The sequence below is a fragment of the Phasianus colchicus genome, chromosome 4 (assembly GCF_987193195.1).
Source record: "Phasianus colchicus chromosome 4, bPhaCol1.hap1.1, whole genome shotgun sequence".
Lineage (NCBI taxonomy): Eukaryota > Metazoa > Chordata > Aves > Galliformes > Phasianidae > Phasianus > Phasianus colchicus.
The window spans coordinates 3,339,638-3,360,518 of record NC_143439.1 but is presented as its reverse complement, the minus strand read 5'-3'; the positions used below and the strand labels follow the sequence as shown (position 1 = coordinate 3,360,518).

The window sequence follows — 20,881 nt, the reverse complement described above, 5'->3', positions numbered from 1 at the left end:
TTATCATGTCTCCAGAACTCATCTTTTCTTTTTTTCCCCTGACTGCTCAGAGCTGCAGAAAAAATAATATGGATTGAAGTTAACCCTGGTATATTTCTCTGGTATATATCCTCTATCACAGTCCACATCTATTCCGTGTGGAATTCAGAGATTCATTACTAAGAAAAAAAGAAAAAAAAAAAAATCAAATAAGGTAAAATTAGGGTTTCCAGAAAGCAAGAAATTTGTTTTCAAGTATTAAAAAAGCAAAGCGATGTATCAGAAAATTCTGATGAATCCTTGCATGTCTTTATATGTCAGTTGCCTCTGTATCTTTACTAGTGGTTTCTCAAGTTAATTGAAAAAGTTTACAGAAAAGGACTGAAATCACCACTTTTTCATCTATTTGTCCTGAATTTTCTCTTTACTACCTTCAGTTGTTGTTTTTACGCCCTCCATTAATAAGCTAAGTAACAAATTTCTTTCCAGGAGCAGAGCTTCATGCTTCTGTTTTTCTTCCAAAAACCCCACTCTTTTTTTCCTCAGGGGAACTGTAATAATTCTAAAGATCTGTCTGTATTTCTGCATAATTTCTGCTCTATCTTGAGCAGGAAAAAATACATTCACTTAAATATTTTTGACTGGAAGCTGAATTACACATTTTGTCTCTTCTTGATGCAGCCCCTGACTCATGTAACATACTCCTAGTTAGCTGTCATATACTTTTGCACATCATTTTGTCCCAACCGTTTGTAGCTCAGTGTGTGACTGTTCCTACAAAAGGATCATAGTCCCCTGCTGAGCAGAAAAATCAAAGCTCTTACCTCAACCGAACAATGCATGGGAAACTGAAGCCTTGTATTGAAGGTAATAGTAAGGACTCTAGAGAAATGTTCTGCAGCCAGTGGTTTGTCACGTGGAAATATATGGGATTCCTTATAGCAAACTAAGTCTGTGCACTAACTGTAGATAAGCAGGTGGAGTGGCTGCAGTGCAGCTGTGCAGTGCATACAGTGCTTGTATATATCTACATCACTCAGAAACTGACCTACTCTTCCAGAAAGTGGGAAAAAAAGGCACAGTAATTCTAGTTCCTATTGATTATGCTTTCAGTCTGGAGCTGGAGATCAAAAAATACTTGCACCTACTACTGAAGCCAATGTTACAGCCTTCCTTGATGTGAGAAAAAGGATTTCTCTAAAGCACTCAGTTTGGCAGAATTGTCCTTCCCATAGTAGCACCCCAAGGGAGGGCAAAGCTCAGTAAATATTAAAGTTTAAGTGTTCAAAGGTTATCTAAATTCCTAATAACACTTCAGAAATTTGATCTGCCATGAGGGATGTAATTTCCAAGTTTGCCTCCAAATTTCAGTCTCAGAAAGCTTTGACATATTTCCTTTTGCCTTCAAAAAACTGAAAAGAAGCAAAATCAAAACACCAGAAGATAAACTAGTAATAAGTGTCACAACATGGTATTTTAGGAACGTTTTTGTTCAGATTATGTGCTTTTCTCAATGTATATCTAAATAGCTTTTTGTCCGAGGCAGAAGGATTATTCTACAAATGCTGGTAACAGGAAGCTTGTGGTTAATTTTGTGCCTTAAATTGCAACTCCTATTTTGACTTGAACAGTTTGTAACCTGTTTGGATTAGGATTTCTGCTGTGCTGTTTTAACTCAGGCTTGGTGATATTAGTAATGTAGAAGCATATGCATAATATAAGTACAAGAAAGAAGAGTATCTCAATTACAAGAGAATCAAGGAACTGGTCAACAGAAACATCTCTGTTTCGTGAGGACGGTCAAACACTGGAATAGGCTTCCTAGAGAAGTAGCTGATGCCTGATGCCAGTCAGTGTTCACGAGGCATTTGGAAAATGCCCTCAGTACAATGTTTGATCTTTTGGGTAGCTCTGAAGTTCTCAAGCAGTTGGTCTTGGTGACCTTTGAAGGTCCCTTCCGACAGAACTACATTATTCTGTTCTAAGATGTCTGCAAAGAATTAAAAAAATGACTGCATACATAGAAAAGCCTGGTGATGGAATATCTTAAAGGAAAGGCAGAGTGGGACAAAATCACAATTAGCTCAAGAAGTGACTGGCACAAATTCATTTTAATTTGTAGTACCTTCTGGCTTGTCAGCTTGCATAGGCTCACTGGCCCTGTGCTGAACCAGGGCTCTTTACGATCCATTTTAATTCAGGACACCACAGGCAAGATCACATATATGTTGAAGGACTATCACAGCTGGCAGACAGTGATAAATATGAATTGCAAAAAGCTTACTAATTTTGCAGACAGTCTTGCATTCTGCTTGTTTGGCTTGCATTACTGCACTGTGATACAACAAGTGGCAGCACAATTAATCACGAGCATCACAGGGTAATTTGTTATGACAGAGAGCCATGTGTGCTCATTGAAGACAGTTTCTCTTCTATCCCTTCATATTCTGTGCCTCCCTTCGAGATTCTTATCAAGGAACTGGATTATACAATGCTGTGAAGTATTTCTAGAACATTTGAGATAAGGGCTCATGGGTGATGGTTCAAGCTACTCTGAAGTAGAAGTGGAGTTTTAGAGCACCTATCTGGCTTTGCATGCAGTGATGGAGGGCCCAGAGAAATTGTGCCCTGTCCTGCAAAGGAAGAATTAAAGAGCCAAGCAGTCCTGTGCTGATTCCTTCATATTCATCAGAGAGAGCACCTCCTCACTCCTGCCCATATCGCCTCCCAGAGGAGTTTATTTGCAGACAATATGGGAGATATGAGCACTGAATATGTAATTTCCCAAATCATTACCCTACTGATAATAACCCCCTACCCTGTGGCAGGGGGGTTGGAGATTCATGATTCTTGAAGTCCCTTCCAACCAGGGCCATTCTGCAATTCTGTGATAAACTACTGCACCTATTGGATGGCTTTTGTGTCCTCTATAAGGAAGTTTTCTGGTGATGTTTTCTTGCTGGCACTGCAGCACTAAGGCTAATGTTAAGGTTTTAACTTTTTCTTATAACTTTTATGGCAAAACTTGTCTTGTGCACTGATCCCCCTTTAGCTACTTAATTTTCTAATCAAGATAAATCTTTGTTAGGCATAAACTGTTGAAGTCCAACCACTCCCTTCAAGCATCACAGTACCCACAGACAAAAGGCACATTCATAGCTCTTCACCCTGCTATGCAAACTTTTTTTTTTTTTGCAAGCTTCTTCAGCATTAAATTTTGAGTGTCTAAGATACAAACGTATATGCCAGTGATAAAGACTGTATCTGTGATGCAGATGCAGTATCATAGACTACTTCATGTAATGTATTTCTTGAGCTCAAACAAAATTGGAAGTTGTTTCATTGATTCGGTCTTCATTTAATTTACTTGTATTTGGTAGAAACTGAGAAGAGCTACCTAAGGTCTTGAATGAGCCAATAATATTTTCTTTTTTCCCAATTTATGAAGGACTACATTTAGGCAGAGCTGATAAATAATAATACCCTAAATCTGTTTCACGCTAATGGGTCATAAAGAACATCATATCATTTGTGACATATGATTCCATACTTGGAATTTCTGGAAGATATTAGGGCAGTGTTAGAATCTCTCTCAATTCATACTCTAAGAAATTCTGATATTAATTATATATGGATAAATATGTTTAAGGGAAAGCTTGAAAAAATAACTGAAAATATCTACTCTTTTGTAAGAATTCTTCACCAAAATCTTGCTCTTGCATAATCCACCATAAATAGGAGAACATTTGAAAAGAGCAGAGTTTTCAAAGCCAATTTGTACCTTATTATCCTGTGTTTTTTTGTGATAAGTGACAGATCTCTAACTGCCTTTCTTGTGTACATATTCCCTACTATTTGTTCTTTCACCACTAACCCACCTCTTTGCAGTTTATTTTAGCATTCAAAATGTTTGACACACACAATAAACAAGAAAGAAAAAAAATCACATCAAACTGAGAGACCTCCCAAATGTCCTCTGAGTATTAATATGCCCTTTCAAAAAAAGTTTCTTTGACTAGGCTGCTACCTATGGTGAGTAATATACTCAACCCTGTTCCAGTAATGGGTTCAAGAGAGTAGGATATAAAACATCATGTTCTGCTGGGCTACCTGGGAGAACCTGATCCCACCAAACCACCCTTCCCTTGCCTGCCAGGTCTTTAGACATTGAAATTCTTACCACTTTGACAGACTCTGCAGCAATATGCATTTGCAAGCAATTTGAAGAACTCAAAGCCTTACTAGTTGTAATTTTCTGTAGCGAAATGGTTACGATTGCCTGGAGGGAACACTGTATGTTTTAACCCTTCTAATTCCTACTTGTCTTTTAAAAGTGAGAAAAATGGGTTATATTTTCGAATAATGGTCAGAATGATATCAGGCTCCTTTCCTTTAGAAGCTTGGTCAGATATGCTATTTTGAAGCTGGTAATTAATCAAGATAGCAACCATTCAGTTGCTACAGAACAGCCAGGTTTTCTCCTCTTATTAATAGTGCTAGCACCTCATAGAAGAGTCTGTTTCTGTTCTCTGTCTGGTCTTTGACTTCAATGCTGATTAAACTCAAGGAAAAGACAGAGAATCACAAAGACGGTCTTGAATTTTTCAGAGTGGATTTATGTATGTTTACACTGAAATGAACAGGTGGAACCCTGAAGTCAGAGGCAGTTCTTCCAATGGGACCAGAAAATTCATCCTCTCCATCAAATATCACTTGTAAGTTTTTGTCCTGGCTTTATACCACAGGTGATGCAACACAACCAAAGTCTTACAATATGCATACAAACATTACAACTAAGACTGATAATTTCTTGTTCAAAGAAAAACAATTAAAAAAAATAAACAACTTCAATTCCTCCCACCTTTTAACTGCTATAACTCCTCAGTCAGGAGCATTTACATGCACCTTCTTTAGGGTTTCATTGACTGCTCTATGCTCTTAGAGACTGGCACTTCACATCTCAGCTTAAGCTTGAAAAGAATTTTACCAAAAAAAATGTATGAGAACTTTTCCTGGTTTAAAGACATTTTTCATTTTTTCCATTTACCATAACAAATAAACACTATCTCTTCCAAGAATTACCTTAATAACCCACAGCAGTTCTCAAATCAGAAATTCTATTGTTTAAAGAAGAAATTAGAAAATTAATGCCTTCAGTGCTTCGATATGAATGATGCATATATTTTATTTTATTTATCCACGGAGAAACCTTACATGGAAAGGATTACTATCCTAGAATGGCCTGGGTTGAAAGTGACCACAATGCTCATCCAGTTCCAACCCCCTGCTATGTGCAGGGTCACCAACCAGCAGACCAGCCTGCCCAGAGCCACATCCAGCCTTGCCTTGAATGCCTGCAGGGATGGAGGACCCGCTCCAAGAGCTCCACGTCCTTCCTGTGCTGGGGGCCCCAGGCCTGGACGCAGTGCTGCAGATGGGGCCTCACAAGAGCCGAGCAGAGGGGGACAATCACCTCCCTCTCCCTGCTGGCCACCCCTTTTTTCATGCAGCCCAGCACACAGTTGGCCTTCTGGGCTGCAAGCGCACACTGCTGGCTCATGTCCAGCTTCTCGTCCACCAGGACCCCCAAGTCCTTCTCTGCAGGGCTGCTCTCAAGGGGTTCTTCCCCCAGTCTGTATAAATACCTGGGATTGCCCCAACCCAAGTGCAGCACCTTGCTCTTGGCCTTGTTGAACCTTGTTAAGTTCACATAGCCCCACTTCTCTAGCCTGTCCAGGTCCCTCTGGATGGCTTCCCTTCCCTCCATTGTATCAACCGCACAACTCAGCCTGGATTAGTTTAGATTATCTCTTTAATCTCAGTATTCCTGCCATAAATTACATCTACTTAAAGGCAGTTCCATAATATTTTTTGTCAGAGAATCTCACAGCTCTTTAAGTTTTTCTCAGTAACACCAATATATTAAAATACTCTAGCACACAAATAGAAGAAACACGGATGTACAAACATGGAACTCACTTATCCTTTACATTTCTCATACCAAGCTATAATACTTGCAGCAAAATACTGCTAGGTAAGCAAAAACTAAAACTGATATCTACACTGATTATACAAGGGAGGGTGTATCAACAGTAATCAATGGGAATATTGTGTTCGGATCTGAGCACGGTCCTTCAATATAAGCCATGTTTCACCAAAAAGGCAGGAATCTTTGAGAAATCATAGCTGACAAATGAGAATCTATTAAATAAATTTACTTAATATTTATATAACACTGTCATATGAATAGTGAGAACTAACCAGTTAGGAAAAACCATTACTGGAAGATGGTTATTTACATCCAGAAAACTTTATCTTTTTCCACTGTGCTTTAATTTCAGTTGTGTGAGATAGAAGCATGTTTGGATATACAGGATCATAGGAAAAATGTGCCATTATAACACTGTAACACCACAGAAAGCACAGCAATTACAGCAGAATAGCAAAGTCCTAGGTTGCAGCAAGAGAAAACTTGCTCAAATGCAACAGACTCGGGCACAGAAGAAAAAAAAAAAAACAAAAAAAACAAAAAAAAACACAACAAGCTATTTACCTTCAGAAAGCCTCAGGTAGGCAAGGAACTCCAGCAAGGTATCCTTGTCTCCACTGCCAACCCTTAAATGAGGTCTGGGAAGGGGTGGGACCTGTCTCCACCCCTTCTATCAGAAAGGTGCACTGCATGCACCTGAGCTCCCCTGGGTTGGCCCTGTCTTCCCACCAGGTGCTCAATCACTGGTTCAGACCATGACTTAGCATTTCTGCTACACTCATCTTCCAGTCCTAATTATTGTCATCAGAGTAACCAATGTAAATGTCCAAGTGAATGTAAATGTCCAAGTGCTTCTTCATCTTCTCATACCAGTCTTTGCATCCTTCTGAGTGTTTGATAGAATTCTACTTGAACAAGATTAAATTCTCTCTTACAACAACTGAAAAAAAATAGGTCATTATTTGAAAACTTGAATTAAGCAAAGGGCATTTTGGCAATGAATAGCAAGTGTACCTATTCATGCAGATGTCTGTGTAGAAGGGAAAGATACATTCTCACTAGTGTCTTTTCTCTTGCTGTGGTGTAGCTCCCCAACATGTCATTGAGGAATCACAGAAGTAATGAATAATGGGATAGGAGGGAAGTGTTTGGCTATGGCAATGATAAAAGAGAGAAATACTAATTTGTATTGACTTTGATCCGTGCTGGTTGAAAAATAGTCATATATTTTTTATTGCTTTTTTTTTTTTTAATTGGGTTTCAATTTTTTTTTTTTTTTTTTTTTGAAATATTTTCTTTCTATGTGCATTAAAAATGTTGACATTTAACACCTGTTCTGTAAGTTTGCTTCGCCATGGGAACATACGCCAGGCTGCAAGGGACTTGTGCCAGAGCATTCACTGTGGTGCCCCACACTCCCTACAGGTATTTTACCAGCTGGTCACCCTGCTGGTAAAATCCTTCCCCATGAAAACAATATATCTTTGCAAAATTTTGGAAAAAATCCGAAGTTCAGGGTGCACACACCCTGGTTCTTCAAATTGTGATTATTAACAGGGAATTACTGCATAGAAGTTATCACTCCATTCCTGTTTTGGCTTTTTCAACAGCTTCCAGGAGTTTTTTCTGCCAAAAAGTAGCTCCAAACTGATTAATATACTATAGGATATTGTTCACAACATCTCAAAGAAAAAGCTCATTAGCCCAATATCTTCATCAGCAGCGCTTTTTAACTTCTGAGAATTTAATCCTGGCACAAGTTTTAGCTAGGGAAAATAGTTTTAGCCCTTTGTGATAGCTTAGGTTTGCATTGCCTAGTATTTTTTTCCCCTTTTGCACACTTTTTTATCATAGCATTTTTGAAGATTGAGTTTATTGTTTGAGAACACTCAATTAGTTTTCTGTACATAAAAATAGACCTATTCTGCTGAAGGCAATACTCAAAATGCAGTGCATTGAGAACTAACTCTCATAGAGCAAAAATGTGCTGTAGGAACAACATGCAAACCAGAACAATCTCCCATTTGAAGGGTGATTTGATATCCCTGAATAGGTTGAATCAAATTTCCTTTTAATGGTCTGTGACTGATTATTGGAGAATAAACCTTTGAAGCCTTTCATTTTTGTTTGTCTGAGATAACAGCACCTAATCGATGTCTTGCCACACCCACTGTTGACCATGCACTATTTGTAGCTTCAGTACAGGGCATTCAATCAAGTGAGCTAACAACTGGCTTAACTGTGATAATCATCTAAAAAGAGCTTATGAACTCGCATGTTGACTTCCATCCACAAGATGCTGGCTCTAGGCTGAAACCCAAAACAGTAAAACTTCCTGAGGTCCTCAGAAAATCTACACAAAACTTACAATTCCTGACTTTTCAACCCTAGCTGTCTTTTGAAATTAATGCTAAAGAGCTTTATTTGTAAAACATTTGATAGTGTGCTGATAATTTATAACATTGTAAGAAAACAGCGTTTGCTTTTCGTAGTAAAGGAGAGGAGGTTCCTTTTTACTTGGTAATATCTATTTGGTAACCAAAGATGTCTACATTTTTTGTCGTGGCCCCGGTTGCCTTCAGTGTTGACAATGATCTGAATTCAGCTGTATAACAAGTTATATCTTTGAAGCATCAAGCAAAGAAGGCTCTGCCCTTTTAGAATCTTATATGTTCTCTGACATATAATTAAGCTTTCCTATATGAGGGTTATGAAAAGGAAAATCAGGTCTGAGGACAGAGAAGTCAGCAAATATGCATACTCATCATATGAACCAATTTACAGGATTACCAGAGGCTTCAGGGACAGGATCACTGGAGGCTGAGATAAGGGAACGGCTGTAAAATGCTTCCTGGCCTAACATCAAAGATGTTCCTTCCTCTTTCTTTTCTGTTAAGTCAGCAATTCAATATGGCATTTGTTCAGGAAGTATCACCCATCTTCCCCTCAATTGTAACAAAGAATTAAAAAAAATCTTTCTAGGGTACATAAAACAGAATTGGAAACAAAACCAACCTGAGAGGATTTTGAAATTGAGAATTTTGCTGTGGAAAAAAACCAGAAGGCTGAGGATTATGAGTCCACTGTTATGATGTGTATTTGCTACCATCTCAGTTTCTAACCTCCTAACGGTGGATTATTATATATTGGAGCTGAAGTCATATATAAATATATACAGTTAATTAAGTTCTTCATCTTTCTTCAAGATTGACAGTGTTATCCAGCTATATAATACCATGTTCTTTATTGCTCACCATCCTCTCTTAGCTGGTCATAACTACAGGTAACAAAACACTATAGAGAAAATTGGCATTCATTTGTTCTGTATAACTACTTAACACACAGCTTTTCTTCATGAGTATGCTCTGCTTCAGTTCTTACTTCAGTCTATATTTAAATGAAACCTCTAACAGGAAAAATACATGACTTATTGATATAAATTGTTTATGGCAATTTTAGTTTTAACTTGGTAGGCTGCTTTGCAAACCCTGAACTTGACTGAGTGGCCTATAAAGCAATTAAGATTTCCTAACAGGTTCCTGGCAATGCATAACCTACCTCAATTACTTAGGCATTAAACACTATCATTTTTATGAGGTAACATTAAAGATTACTTGTGAAAAGAAGGTAGACATTTTAAAGTGTATCTATCTTTATTCACCACTCTTCAGAGACTATAGAGAATTGATTTGTCTGTGGCATTTTCACACCTTCCTTTTGCAGGAAGAGTTTTAGATGCTGTTCCTACTTCTAATATATATATCAGTTGCACATTTTATCTACTGATTCAACTCTGAAGTTTACAGCTGCAGTGGAAGTTCTTTTTTCAGTTCTCTTTACGAAAGAAAATACCAATTTACTTAAATATCAATTCACTTTTCTATTTGTGACATGACTGTGATTTTTAGGTTTGAAAGTGGACTGTAACATTTTCAGACTGTGAAATTTCTCACTGATGAAGTGATATAATAGCAAGCAGAGTTTTCTGTTTCAATGGTGTGAGGGGATGAAGTTTTCTGGTTGGTCCAAACCTCAGTATGTTGCATCTACGCAGTGGTCGTGACAGTTTTTGAATAGCAAAGGTTGACATAAAGACACTCATAAAGAAGGCAGAATGTAATTCACATAAGCCTAATTTTCAGACTTTACAGAGGAGGATTATCTGGACACAGTGTTGTGAATGGATTGTTTGTAGTCTGACTTGACTTTTTACCAACATGCCACGTTATCTTAAACCATTGCCTATATGTTTAACAAGAGGAAGCTTCTAGACAGTGTTTTAAAAGTCTCTTCAGAAAGAAATTCTCCAATATATTTATACATTTACCAAATGCTTTTGAAAGTCTTAATTTCTCTTCCCAAGATGCTGAGGTGGCACAGCAGCGAACTTAAACCCAAACAGTAGATCTTGTGCTCTAACAGCTTTCTGATCATTTAACGTAGCAGCGATCTGGACTTGCCTGGACTATAAAGTTCCCAGAGCACTTTCCATAAAAATAAGAACTTGTCCCAGATATTTCTTTTTCCCCATGAATAGTGTGCATTGTGCAGGAGTTGCCTTTTCTTCTTTCTGGGCAAGAGGCATATGTGACAGTGGTATTAGAAACTGTCTGCAAATAGGTGGTGAGTAGCGGTAAGCCTACAAGAACACAGTGATGATTTTCACCACAGAATGAATGTTGGGGGTATATAGCCTGAAAAATATCTGAAATCCCTGAAAACAAATCAAAACATCTACTTGTTCTAATGGGAAAATACGCATACATAAACAAATCAAGTTTTCTGTAAATTAGAGCTTTTTGCTGGGTAACATTTACAAGGACAAAAAAAAGCATTCATATAGTTAAGGTAACAGAAGCTGTTGGGCTCTGCTGTAAGTTTTTTATGTCTGTGGCAAATCTGAACACTTCCAACATAAAGCTGTACGAATAATTCTATTTGAAAGAAAAAAAAGTTTCTATTTGTGTTTTAACCCCTAGAATGGTTAAAAATATTTCTCTTGCATACAGAGATAGAACTTAATTGAAGCAGTCACTGATTTCAAATCTCACATCAAGATTTGGTAATTCTGAGGTGCACGCAAGTGAGTACTGCCACAGTATTGAGAATACTGACAAATACAGTATGGGATTTTTAATGATCTGAGTACGTGAGGACTTTTATTAATAACACTGTAATATTCACCAGTGATTTACACAGATACAAATCAAATGCTCAGTGAACTATCTATTATACAGGCCTACAAGCAACTGAATAGTGAATGCTTCATTTCTCTGGTAACTGTATGCTCTACTTGTTATCGTTGATTCTCCCAGAGGAACCATGTTACACTTTTACATCAGTCAAATGTGAAAGCACTTAAGAATACATGAGGCTCAGTGGTTAAAACAAAAGAGAAAGCATCACTGGGACTATTTAAAAATCTAATAAAGATCAACATCTCTAAGCAAAGTGCAGCTGTTTTTGGATGGTGATTCATTCAAAGGACTACCTAGTTTTACCAAAAGGATTAACACAGGCACATTTAAGGACAACTAAGGGCTGAGTTCTTAATGGTAGTTGTGGAAAAGAACATGGACATAACAGTTATCCATCCTAGATCCACAGACAAAGGACACGAGTTCTGTCCTGCCCACAAACCTGTTGACTTGGGCTTCCAATTCCTGGGTGGACACAATGTGCCTTAACTTGTCCTTAGGCGGATTAATGGGACAAATGAGTAGCACCCCAGTGCTGAAACTGGTTATAAAACCAACATGCTGAACAACATGCACAAATTCTTTTCTTGGAAAATGGAAATCAGTCTCTTGAACTAGCTTTACTTCTATGACTTTGTTTTTCTGTGACACGAAGTAATGAGTTATTTTTAATTTATTATAAGAACAGTTATAAGAACAGAGAGATTTTCAGCTTTTTCTCAAGCGTGTATTTTCCTCAAGAGTGCATTTAAGAGGAAAAAGTTGATTTTAGTGAAACTAAATCTGAGTCTTCTATGGAAACTGTATGGAACTGTACCTCTACAAGGGATATTCACATCTTTTCTTAGAGAAATACTGAAGTTATTCTCCCATTGCCTATTAGATCAGTTATCTACTTGTCCATTTTTGTCACTGATGTAATTGGATGTAAAGAAGAGGAAAGAAAGTTATCCTAGAAAGGAAGCTAGATTCCAAAACTGGGTAAATACAGCTCAGTGATTTTTAAAGTTGATATAGAACTTAAGTGTAGTTAAGTTAGACCAAGATTTATTCTTTGAAGCAGGGGAGATTACAACTGTAAGCAGTAAATTTTACTTTCTATAACCTTCAGATACATCATTTTTTAATATATTTTTTATTACACCAATCGCTTAGCTTTAAAACAATAAATCCTACAATATGTTGTACTCTAGAAGTTGTATACTGAGTAACTGTGAGTTGCCCTGAATATTCACCCAACTCCATTGTGGTTTAACATAATCGATAGGTGAAAATAATTTCTATTGGCATGGTAGCTCTCTAATCACTAAAGGTGGATGAAACATTTTATTAAAAAGAAAAAAAAAAACCAATTAAAAAACCCTTCTTTTAAACACTCTGCTAGACATTTTGTTTACAGGCAATGAAAAACCTGTTCAGTGGACTTCTATGAGCGGCTTGGTCTGGTCTGAACCCTCCTTATGAAGATGCCCTTCCTTCCAAGTAGCAGACAAGGAATGTTACTAAAGGAACTCTTTGTAACTCTTCATAGGAAGAGATAGTACAGCCACAGAGTCTGACACTTCTTCATTTAGATCGCTGGAGAGGAATCTTTCTGTGCTGGCAGATAAGCAATGAGTGATTGAAAGCACCTCTATGGCCTGGACTACAGCACGTGTGTTCGTGTACCTATGGGATTTTCTCAATATCTACAGACCCTGTCTTGAAAGACTGATAAGCTGTAAGCCTTGTCACATGGATTATTCTGGTTAAACACAGGGAAAGGGAAAAAAATAGCACAGCCCATTAGTGCTCAAAGCAACAGAAGTGGGTCACAATATCTTCAAGACAAAGGAGAAGAACCCATTCAAAGACAGCCTTGGCTTTCTGCATCTCCCAGGATCTACAGTGTGGACCAGAAATGTAGTCTCATTAAGGTACAGTGTTCACAATGCAGGAAAAAACCCTGAGAACGTTTTACTGGAAAATATTTTTTCTTGGATTTTTCATAGAAAATTTAATTCATAGGAAAAGGATAAAACGGCCACAGTGTCATTCTGTTTTCAGTTGAAAAGATTTTGGAAAAAAAGTAAAGGGCATTAAGAATGAGATCAATCAGTAGAATAGGACTCAGTACTTGGGAATTGCATAGGTATTGTGTATACCTATTTGTTACTGTTCAGAATTTAAGTGGGCAATTGGGTTTTCTCATGTGAAGTAAATAATTCTTGAATTTTTCTCATTATCTCTTTTAGATTTATATGAGAAATTGAGAGAGTTAAGTTTGTCTCAAAACCCTTTATAAGTTATTCAGCCAAGACCGATGTTTTAATTAAAAGGTGCATGGCCTTTGACTTCAGTGCTACAATTTATTTTCTAATAGCAGAATTTTAAAAAATCTCTGCAGAGGAGAACAGTAGAATCCGGTAAACAATACACTAAGGAATTCCTCATCACCAAAGTAAATCCTTCTTCTTCCAAATCTACTCTGGGTTTTACTTTTCAACCTTTCAGCTGTTTTTTCAACTCTAAAAGTAACTGTGTCTTGTAATTCTGTGTAAATCATCTCAGGCATTCCTCAAACCATCATCTGAATGCAGAGCATGCAGGTCAGAGAAACATGCTGCAGGTAGAGGGGACAACAGGTACCAGAGTAGTACAAGGATAAATAAATTCTAAAGAGAAACAGAGAGATGTTAAGAAAGAGGCAATTGTATTGGTGTATTATAAACATTTTTCCACCAAATGCTTACACAAAACTTTGTTTCCAATGGATTCGTAGCATGAAGTGAGGAATAGAATTTGCACCCAAAAATTGCCCACTCAGCTTAATAGCTCTTAAAGGTCTGCAATCAAAGTACATCATGGAAACCAAGCTGCCAATTATAACACTTGTGTATCATACTGTGCTTATTCCAAGTAAGAGACAGTTGAACGAAACTGGAATGGGAGCATCTTGGAGCAAAAGATTTTAATAAACCATTGTTTGAGTAATTTACATATTTATATTTACATATACATACATATTTACATATACTCTGATAAATCATTTCAAAACAATTTATGAACAGAAATCAGTAAAAATCTTTAATGGAAATAATTTAACTAGAAAAAGCACCTTTGTTCTACGTAGCTTAAGTGCACTGGTGAATGCAAGGAGAATGTCTGTCATAAAGCAGCCTGTGGCCAAGCCTGGGGGGTTCCTTTTGTCATTAAGACAGACACTCAGTGCTCTCAGACTGGCAGGTGTCCATTCTCTACATCTGCTGTAGTAGCAGTTCTACATAAGCATTCCTGGTTGTTTCAAATACATCAGAACATGTGGTGTATTCATTAGATATTGAAAATGATAAAAAATATCCTTCAGCTGAAGCAGATACAAATGTGAAGAGATTTTTCTGAAGCTAATAAGAATACTGAGGATTTCCTTGGAATTGTAAAGAAAACAAAGAATTGTCTCTGTATCTATAAAGAATTCTACCTACTCCTTTAAAGATTTCTCTCAAATAGGATGAGGAATTGCTAGTCAAACCTAATCTAAACACAATCTTCTTCCCAAAGTAAGAGGGTAAATCTGCCCTCTCACATCCAACTTCACCTACAGGATTTTGAAATGTCTGGTTGTAGCCAAACAAGAAATGTTGCATGAAATTTCCACTTAGATAAGGATTTAGTTTAGATACCATGTCTTAGATAGACTGTCCAAAAGATAACCTGACTATTTATTTTCAAGAATACTAGAGCAGAAGCCCAAGTATTTCATCAGTTATTATATAGCTCAAAGTAAGTTTTGTGAAACTTATGAGATGCAAGTGCAAACATGAGCAAAAATTAGCAGGGAATCACTGCACTTTTTAAGACCTATATCTACCTGCTGCCTAACTTTCATTTTCCAATAGTTCTTTTTACTAGTTTTTTTTTTTTTAAATGACAGGTTGAAGTCAATTCAGAACTGTAGTGTCTTTGGGCTTCCATCAGTGTGATTTAGCATGTACTGAGTGTATGTTTACTTCCTTTATATTAAGGTACTGAAAGACTGAAATTCTAATGTGCCTGATTTCTATTAAGTTTTTCTTCACTAATTAGATTATTAGTATGTATTTAGCAGCCCAGATAGTTTCAAAAGATACTTAAGATAAGCTAATAAATTAAAAACATCCCCATTTACTAGAACTAACTGGAGGAAATACCTTAATTTACATTCAGCTGGTGCTTGAAAAACATCAGAAAAAATAATTTCACTTCAGGTTATCTGTAGGGTTCAAAACACTGAACCATATTTAACTGTCCACTCTGATGTCACATAAAATTCCAGATAGTTCATGTAAGAATAATTGCTATTTCAGGAAAGGAGACACATCTTTCTAATAATGGTGTTAGCTGAAAGCTCTCACTGCAGGTGAAGAACAGAGCTGGTGTATGCTTGTCTCTGTTGAGCAAGTTTAAAGATATGTTTAAAGTTATGTACATTTAAAGTTACATACATTTAAAGTTAGATAGGCCTGCTCAGCTGGTGACTAGTCACAATTCCCAACCCTCAGCTGAAGGCTTGAACTGAGCAGTGCTCATATAGCAAAGATTTCCATCCTTTTTTTGATCTCCTTGCTTTTTTGGGCTCTATTTTGCTCATCCTTAATTTGTATTTTCAGAGGAAATTAATCTTTGAGAAAGAGCGCAGAGCTTCAAAGCTCTCCACACAGCCCAGCTCTGCCAGCAGCCGCATGGCAGGCATCACCTCTCACACCTCCCACCCTGCAACTGATCTCTGAGCTACAAAAGCTGTGTCTAAGAGAGAGGAGATGGAGAAGGGTGTTTAATTTCTGTGCATATTTACGCTTCTAACTTTCAATGTTATCAAGGATGACTGCTTAATGTTATTGGTGCACATTTGTTTGCTAGAAACTGGGAAGCATGATACTCTTTGCAAACCTTTAACAATGCAAACTTGTTTATTGTGGTGAAATTCTGTCACATTCTTGCCTGTAATCTGAATGGTCATCAAGTCTTTGGATTTTTACATATTTTATCTGTGATGTACCATCTATGCATGTCTGTGCCAATATATCCCTGGAGAAACTCTTCATGACAACTGTTGGATTAAGAACAAAGAAAATACTGCAGCAGAAGCTACTCTGCAACATTAACTTCTGCTTCAGTCCCCTACTCAGGTGACCACTAAAAAAATAATTAATACAGTCAAGTGCATTTGGCTGCTTGTGATTAACAGGACTTTGTTTCCAAAAGCAATGAGAAACCTTCATGACAGCAAGCATTTTTCACTGATGCTTCTCAACTTCTGCATTTCAGGAGGTCTCCTTTTCCTAAGGGAAAGCATCACAACAAAAAAGTGAAACAGAGTAAGAAATGTCTCATCTGGTAGAATTAGCCAAGGAAAATAGAGTGGAAAGAGACAGTTCAAACACTGCTGAGTACATTACATCTGGAAGCATTCTTACAAAATACACTGGGAAGATGAGGTGGTACAGTAATGAAGGCTGATTAGCTATACTTAGCTTTTTCTTTTTTTTTACCATGGAAGCAACAATTTAAATCAGTTAAATTCATTTTTGTCAGATGAACCCCAATGAAGTTTTTATTTGTATTAATTTATTATTATAATAGATAAGAAATTTATCTAAAAATCAGTAATGTGAAAAAGTAAGAATGCATGGGTAAACTTGAGAGTTTTTTTTTTAAAGGCACTCTATAAACAAAAGAGAGAGTTTGTTCAATATACCACTACATTAGTGCTTCTATTCTATAATCATCTTAAGCATGTCTTCTGCCACTCTTTCACACATGAAAAAGTGCTTCCCCTTCACCTTTCAACAGGGCAATTTTATATTTATCTTGTCTCTTAAAAAAACAAAAAAGGAAAAAAAAAGAAAAGAAATACTACTGTAGGTGGGTGTGCTTTTAGCCCATCACCAGGGTCTGGCAAACACTGTTCCACTTCTTCCACCATTTTTCTTATGATCTCTTATCCAAAGATATTTCCATACATGGTATAGTATTTCTAATAAGGTGCTTCTGGTATTTATCTGCAGATTCCAGAGGACCCAAAGGTCCTTTTTGGCTAAGGTCACTCATTTTCTGCCATTACACCTGGCAGACATGGAGTACTCTCACAAAAAAGCAGATTATTTCCAGTACCAGCCCTGCTCACAGAATTTGCTCTGTTGTCATCCACTCTTCCTAGGAGAATGCATCACTGCATTCATCTCTTTGCCCGGCCTGAAAAATTTTTATCTCTACTATGGTGTATATGAGGCAACTTACAGGCTGCTTTTCAGCTGTAGTCATCATATCCCATCAGTCAAAAGGATGCAGGAAGACCTTGCCTTTCAAATCAGGGTGCACTCATGTCTTCTTTCTCCTGAAGGGACTTTCAGACTGTGGTCCTTTAGAGTACTCATTGCTGGTTGGATAGGGTCAGCCAGCACAGCTGTGACTGGTAAAGAAAATTTTTACATTTATGTACAAAGCAAGTGCTTTAGCCATGAAGGAAAGTCATTTTACAATCCTGCAAGTCATAGGAAATGTTACGTACTACTGATTTCCCCCATTCAAATAATGAATATATTACTCTTGAGAGAGTTTGAGTTTCAAAAAATGAAAAGCTTTTCTTCTAATATCATCTAAGCTAATTATTTATATTTAGAACTACATATATATTGTTAAAATTAAAAAAGTGCATATATTTGTTTTTTTGTTGTTCCAACAATATATATTTATGCAATATGCTCTCAGAATTTAACATCATCACAAATCCTATATCATAACTTGGCTTCTTTGGGAAATTGACTTTATTATCCAAAGTGTAAGTCATCCAACACATCAGCATTTTCCTACTGGGAATAAAATGTTTATACATCAATTGATCTCTTTTATGGTGGTAATATTTCTCACATCAATCTACATACAGAGAAGAAAATGTAAATCCAATATGATCATGCTTCATTAAAAAATTTGGAGCTTCCTCTTAGTCTCTGAAGTCTGCAGAACACTGCTAAAACTGCAGAGTTGAAACATGAAAAACCTTCCCAGTCTATAATTTCCATATGTATTAAAGGATCTGTAAATTCAAAGACCAATCCACTTCCTTGAATACACAAACAAGATGAGTCAAGTGTGAAAGAAGTATCGTAATAAATGATGGCACTGACCCAAAGTAGTTAAGACCATAATTGAAAGACCTTTCTGGTTAGATTTTTACAGCATCACAGAATCACAGACTTTTTGCTATATGTTTTTCACAGTACTACCACAAGGTAGTTAATAATAAGAATAATATATTTAGACTGAGAACTTTTGGTATAAGAATCACAGATAAATACTAGCACTTCATTCAACATGAAAAACATTTCATATTTTAAATTATATGATTTTTTTTTTTTAAGCTGGTAGTATCAAATGTTGCATTCTTGGTAGTATTTCACCAGAAAAAATCTGCCCAGACCACACCTGACTAGACAGGAACTCATTCTTGTATCCTACTTCAACTTTTATTTTATTTTTACAGTACTTCCTTTTTTATCCTAACTTAATATTCCTAACTCAGAAGCAGTAGTGTGCTTCCAAGATCTGAATCTCAAGATTAAAACTAGAGCATAAAATGCATAGAAATTAATGGCATCCAATCTTGATGCTGTATTCTTCTGCAATTCCATTGCTTTTAGCCAGAATAGAGCTCTTTTATTCCACAGGCCCTGTTATTTGGTACTTATGAGTGTTTTTGGTTAATACACTCAATGGTGCTTTTATTTAGCCTTGCAGATACTTTTGGCATTGTGGATTATGGTCAAAAACATCCAGGGAAAAGGGGTGACGGTTATAATTATGAGGTTGTCCCCATGTAGGCTTCATTATTAGATATTTCCAAGAACTATGAGTAAAGCAATAAGAAGAGCTGTTCACATGGTCAAAGTGCTGCATCAGCATCCATCGGTTGAAACACAGAAAGATAAAGCCTGATTTTCATATAGATTGGCCACCTTCCATAGAAATGACTACACCTCTCGTCAAATGAAATCTGTTGTCCATAAGATATTTCATTGATCCAAGTTAATGAAAAGCATAGTTGATTTCCTACATAGCTGAATACTACGTAAGAAATGTCAACCTCTAAAAATCAGGCTTCAACCTAAGCCACCAGAATTTCTTACTGATAACATGGAAATAATTAACACAGTGCTTTTAGGCTGAATTCTTTGGAGGATGGTTCCACTTTGATGTACCTTTCACATGGCTTTGTATTTTGCAGAAATGGAAACTTGCAAGCCTTGTCTTGATAGATTTTTGTAGCTACAACTTTATCATCATATTCAGTCACCATGTAAACTTCTAAAAACCCAACAAAATTATCTGTTTGGTAATTAATGCCCTGCAGCTAAAAAAATTGTGTCTTGCTTTAAATTTACAAAGAAACTAAGAAGTCAAACTGAGATTTTTCGCTAAGGACTGCCTTGAAGCAGTGAGGCCAAAAGCTCCAAAAGGGAAAATTAAGAGAATATTCCCTGCCTCCTGCAGAATAACTGCAAGTTACATACATGAGGGTTTCTGGGCCAGGGGCAAGCACAAGCAGATTTGCTCCATGGAGCTGAGAGCAGAAGAACCACAAGCTAAGGGCAAACCTAGCACAGGCTGGACTCTGACTGACAATCCTACAGCATCCAAGTCTGGGGCCAGAAACAAGAGCGATTGTCAGCCCAAGGCACAGCACAGGGATGGGCCAGGGCTCTGTCAGGAGTTACACAGTGGATTACAGATTCAGTCAAACTAGAACTAAAGACAAACACACACAACGACTCAATAAATGAAGAGATAACAGGCTTGACCTTAATAGTGCCCACAGACCTCTGGGCAGAGAGTGTGTGGGATGAGGATCCCAGGTGATGCTGGTCAGGGCAATCAAGGTCTCTTGGTGACTTCAGTGGCCAGTATTTGCTGGGCTCTATTCCTGCAGCCAAAGCTGTGGCTTTGCCATGTGTCTTCTTCCCACCTCCAGAAAATAAACAGTGTTTTAGCTCAAAATGCAGTAACAAGCATCAAAACACAACCATTTGAGCATGTTCTTGTTCCAGATGCTTATCTGAATATATGATATTCCCCAGCTGTTAGTCACCTTCAACCACAAGAGGATGTCTGTGGCAGAGGAGGGGGATGAACCTGGAACACCTCGGGTGGTAGTTCAAACTCCTCAGACGTAAGCTATCTCCTTATTACATTGGGACATTTCATTATTTATTGCTGTGAGATAAAGACTCTCTTAGTAAGGCTGAATACATCACTAGATGCCTTATTGAAGCATTTTAGCTCCACCCCTTCCTGCAGCACAGGTGAATTGCTTTCACCTGTGCTCCCAGGGCTGACTCATTGCTCGCCTCAGGTGACTAATCAGAGGTTCAGGCCGGGACTCAGCAGTTCCCATACATATACCAAGAGAAAACTAAATGCTCCCTTTCTCATTATCTTTGGAAAAGGTAGACAACACTTCATTGGATATATTTTGATCTACGATGCATGAAAAATGAAGCTTACACGCAGTGTCCACGTCTTTCACCTCACTGCAAACGCACTGTGGACAAAACAGAAAGAGACTCGTGTGCTTCATACTTTTACTAAATACAGTTGGAAGGATCTGGTAGTTTGTAGCACTTCCTTTGTGCTACTAAACCTTGGTAATGTACAAATCAGTAAGCCTGTACTGTACAGAAGACCCTGTGTGAGGGGGATC

At 37.3% G+C, this 20,881-nt stretch overlaps 2 long non-coding RNA genes across 4 annotated transcripts in view; both read right to left on the bottom strand.

Annotated features, from left to right (window-relative positions):
* The window catches only part of LOC149918012 (uncharacterized), a 34,045-nt gene extending 27,441 nt beyond the window's left edge, over positions 1–6,604 (bottom strand). For all 3 annotated transcript variants that reach the window (XR_016466284.1, XR_016466282.1, XR_016466283.1), the window contains exon 1: positions 6,533–6,604. This is a non-coding gene — a long non-coding RNA (uncharacterized LOC149918012). The remainder of the gene's footprint in view (positions 1–6,532) is intronic.
* Positions 6,605–15,313: 8,709 nt separating this feature from the next.
* Positions 15,314–20,355, bottom strand: LOC149918011 (uncharacterized). Its single transcript, XR_016466281.1, has 4 exons — positions 20,270–20,355; positions 19,983–20,146; positions 17,425–17,596; positions 15,314–16,466 (listed from the first exon to the last, which is right to left on the bottom strand). It is a non-coding gene; the product is annotated as an uncharacterized LOC149918011 (long non-coding RNA).
* Between the last annotated feature and the right edge of the window lie 526 nt (positions 20,356–20,881).